The sequence below is a fragment of the Palaemon carinicauda genome, chromosome 20, assembly GCF_036898095.1.
Source record: "Palaemon carinicauda isolate YSFRI2023 chromosome 20, ASM3689809v2, whole genome shotgun sequence".
NCBI lineage: Eukaryota > Metazoa > Arthropoda > Malacostraca > Decapoda > Palaemonidae > Palaemon > Palaemon carinicauda.
Window position 1 is genome coordinate 28,469,603 of NC_090744.1, and position 5,139 is coordinate 28,474,741.

Genomic DNA, 5,139 nt, shown 5'->3' on the forward strand with positions numbered 1-5,139 from the left:
CTTAGCATCCACATTCCACTTCCATAAAGGAAAGTTGGCTCAAAAATCCAGTTTTACTTGTATTCATTTAGCACAGGATGGTGGTAATCTCTCCTACCACCTTTGGAAGGTTCAATCAGACAAGAGGATGTGCTGTTGTATAAGTTTGCTAACTTCATGGGTCACTTCCTATCAATTAACCTGGCCACTTGGTTGTAAATAAGTACTAGCATATGCATATAGCAAGGAAAGTACAATTCGCTTTTATCATCACGATGGTCCACCGGCAGTGGAGTGAGGGAGATTGACATCTCTTGATATATATATATATATATATAAATATATATATATATATATATATATATATATATATTCAGTGTATATATATACATATATATATATATATTTGTATTTATATTTATATTTATGCCATATCGAATTTGGCGCATTCCAGGTCAGAGGTCAAGGGAAAATTTATTTTTTGATAAAATATTATAGCTGGGCAAGGATATGACCCATTTGAAAATAGTGTTAGTGATAAAATTATCAAAAACAGCCAAATGTTACAAACATGCTAATCAGCTGTAATGTTGGAAAAAAGGTTGATTTTCATTCTAAGTACAAATCCTGAATTCAACAGATACACCTCTATAGCTGTATAGATATGATAGTCGACTATCACTTTAATTTCAACTCGTCAAATGTTTGAGTCCTTGCTCGGCCTTAGTTTTCCAACTTGTGATCCAGGAATCTGATGCTTCGCTTACCAGCCTCAGCTAATATGGGTTTGTTTATTATTTAAATGATCAAATTAATCACTTAGTTGAACTGATCTTTGCTTTGCCGTTTGTCCGGTAGCTCGCGGTTTAACGATATCTCATTGCTCCTCTGTTCTGGCAAGCAGTACATGTTGCTTCTCACCTTAGCTGAATTGGAGAGTAAATTGACGTTAGTTTAATTATCTGATTAATCATTTATTTCGAGTGGTCTTTGCTCCGTCTTGTTTCGCTTTGCTCGCAATTTAACATTATCTCATTGCTCCTCTCCTCTGATTAGTAGTACATATTGGTCTTGGATCCACATTTATTCACTTGGCCACCTGCATTCATCATTCTTGGATAATTATCTTCTGTTCTCTCGCAAAGACAGCGCAGACAGCAATATCCTGACATTTCTTGGACACAAGTCGGAATACTGCTACCAGACGAAAAAAACTCACAATGAAAGGAAATTCCCCTTGTGGGTCTGATCCTGAGTCAGAGAAAATTCAATATGCTTATTTGGGTATATATGACATATATATATATATATATATATATATATATATATATATATATATATATATATATATATATTTATATATATCAATATATGTGTATATAAATGTATATATATATATATATATTTATATATATATCAATATATGTATATATAAATGTACATATACTCGTATATATATGTATGTATGTATATATACATATCAATATATGTATATATGAATATATATATATGTATATATATAGATATAGATATATATATATATATATATATATATATATATATCAATATATGTATATAGAAATATATATGCATATGCATATTTATATATGTAATGTCAGTAAATGTTTATATATATATATATATATATATATATATATATATATATATATATATATATATATATATATATATGTATATATATGTATATATGTATGTATATACAAATATATATATATATATATATATATATATATATATATATATATATATATATATATAGAACTTGAAATGTACCATTATCATCCGTAATCAAGCTGGAACTAGCTTTTGTGGATTGAATTTCAGATAATATTTTTGTTATTGGGGGATATCCTATTTCCTATTATTTAGGTCTCTCACAGAATAAGATAAGTTTTTTTTTATATAATCATCATGGTTTGAATCACCCTTTATGTTTATTAAATTTAATAAGATCGTATTTTGAGTGGTTTAGCATCAGTAAAGATTAGAAAACGAAATAATTTTTTTTTTATTTATAGAGATGGACGAATAGAAATCACTCTCAAGAGATTCAGACTGTCATTTAGTTAGACAAAAATATCAACAAACAGGTAACAAATAAGATGTGCATCCTACCTTATGATACCCCTTACGGTAGTGCCGTCAAGGTACTTCACACTGTGCACTGTAGACATTATTTTGCAATGTTCCTTAGACCCCTATCTACACTTGAAGGTTTGAAGGCCGCTCATGAACGGCAGAGGCAGAGGACAGTGACAGGACAATGGCCTAGAGACTGACCCTGTATACTTTACAAATCCCCTCTCTACCTAAGCTAAAACCAAGGAGGGCCAGGCAATGGCTCCTGATGGCTCCCCCAAACCCCAATCCTTAGTTCCCTAGGATGGTGAGGTTGCAGACACCACAGGAAACTATTGAGCTTGAGCAGGACTCGAACCCTGTCAGATTGATCACCAGGTAGAGACGTTTCCAATAGGCCACCACAACCCTTTATATCCTACCTTACCTCCGTTTTCTCCTCCTCTCTTCCCTCTACCTGTTCAACCTTTTCTAACTTTTACCTCAGTGTAATTCTAGGGTTTTACGTTAGATCCACTCAGGTCCTGAATTGCCTCATATGCCTCAGTGTTGGCTGTTTACCTCAGATTTGTACATCCAACAAATCCAATCTACCTTATGATACAATCTTCCTTGTGATGCTTCAACGAACTGGTGCCATGCAGTCAGCAGAACAAAGAAGGCGATGAAGATGATGAACATGTTGTTCTTTCTGAAAGTAAAATGGTCGGTCAGTTTAGCAGAAAGCAGAACAATCATCCAAGCAATCACGATGAAATTGATATGGCCAAATATCTGCTCTTTGATTTTCAAAGATAGTTTTAGAAATAAAGATAAAATTATAGTTCTTGGCACCTGTATTTTATAATCTATGGGAAGATTTAAGCTCCGTGGCACGTATTTTACTGCTATATAACAGGCTCCACCATCGCAGTAAGTATTGTTGTAACCATATATCATTCCCTTCAAACTAAGATTTTACAAACTGGCTGCCGTAGAGAAGAGTTATCGAAATCGTCTAGATAACTTAGGAATAAGATTGTGACAATTAAAACACCATTTTCAGCTCTTAAGGAATCCAATTATACCAAAGTCGAGAAGCTTGCTTCAACCACAAACATATTTGACTGAAATATTCCGTTTTTTTAATGTTTTACAAGTGATCAGATATGAATATTCCACTAAGCCCGTGCTCTTCCACTCCCGTCTGTTTGTAGTTTTTCTATGGCAGTCTATGCCCAGAAATTTTCATAGTACGTCTATCCACCGTCTTCTCTTCCTTCCCCTGCTTCATTTGCAGTGCCAAAGGACCCATCCTGCTATTCTTTTTGTCCATCTATGATCTGTAATTTACATTGCATATCCTGTCTTACTTGCTGTTAGAATATCCCCTACTTTAGTTTGCCCTCATATCCATGTTGCACTTTTTCTGTCTCTTAGTGTCATTCCCCCATCATTATTCTTTCCATTGCTCATTGCGTTGTAACTAGCTTAAGATTTAAGGCTTTAGTAAGGCTCAAAATATCTGATGCGTGAAATATCTGATACTTTTATTTTTAAAGAAAGTAATAATTTTACGTTTCATACGTATATTTTTCATAGTTATGTCAATAGATAGTGCACACACACACACACACACACACACATATATATATATATATATATATATATATATATATATATATAAAATATATATATATATATATATATATATATATATATCTGTATATATATATATACACAGTATTTATGTATATATATACATATATATATATATATATATATATATATATATATGTCTGTATATATATACATATATATATATATGTATATTATATATATATATATATATATATATATAGAGAGAGAGAGAGAGAGAGAGAGAGAGAGAGAGAGAGAGAGAGAGAGAGAGAGAGAGAGAGAGAGAGAGAGAGAGAGAGAGAGAGAGGGGGGGGGGGGGCACAAAATACCTAAAGAATTACCGTCCAATAAGTTTACTCTCAGTAATATATAAAATTTTACAAAGATCATATTAGGTCGAATAGAAATCAACCAAGAGAGTAGGCAGGTTTTAGAAGCAGGTATTCAACAACTAACCATATCCATGTAATTAACATGCAAAAGGAAAAAAAGGAACAGAGAAGGACAAACCACTATGTATGGCATTTATGAACCATGAGAAAGCTTTCGATTCTGTCAAAACCTCAGCCGTAATGAAAGTCCTTCAAAAACAATGAATAGAAGAATCTTATGTTAGAACACTTTAAGATATAAATATAGAAAGTACGGGAATCCTGAAACTACATCAATATAGTGAGAAAATTTCCATTGAGAAAGGAGTTAAACAGAGAGACCCCAGATTTCCTAAATTAATCACAGCATGCCAGAAGAAGTTTTTAAGGATTTAGTAAGTGTTTCCCCAGGACACGAGACCGAAATTGAACGAAGGATAAACATGGGATGGATAGCTTTTGGTAAATAAAATGAGATTAGGAAAAGTAAAAGGCCACTTTTGCTAAAAAGAAATGTGTTTAATCAGATGGTCCTACCAGTATTAAATTATGAATCAGGTACTTGGAGCCTTACTAAAGCATTAGAACATACACTAGTTACAACACAAAAAGCAATGAAAAAATAATTATGGGAATAACACAGAGACAGAAAAAGAGCAACATGATCACCAGAGCAAACTAAAGTGGAGGATATACTAACAACAAGTAAGAAAGGGAAATGGACGTCAGCATGACATACAATGAGAATGATAAAAAGTATAGCAGATAGACAAAAAGAATTACGGAATGGGTCCCTAGAGATTGCAAATGAAACAAGGGAAGGAAAAGAAGACGATGGATTGATGAGCTAAGCAAATATGCAGATATAGACTGGCTCAATCCACTTCCTCTGTTTCATTGGCTATTTCGTAAATGACAAACCGATCGTGGCCCCAAAATCTGTCTATAACCTTTTCTCAGTATATTTCTAAAATATTCTGATTTTTTCCTAATAAGACTCTAAATCATTGACACTAAGACGGTGACAACTCCAGGTAACTTAAGAATCAATGAATCCTGCTTCCTTCTA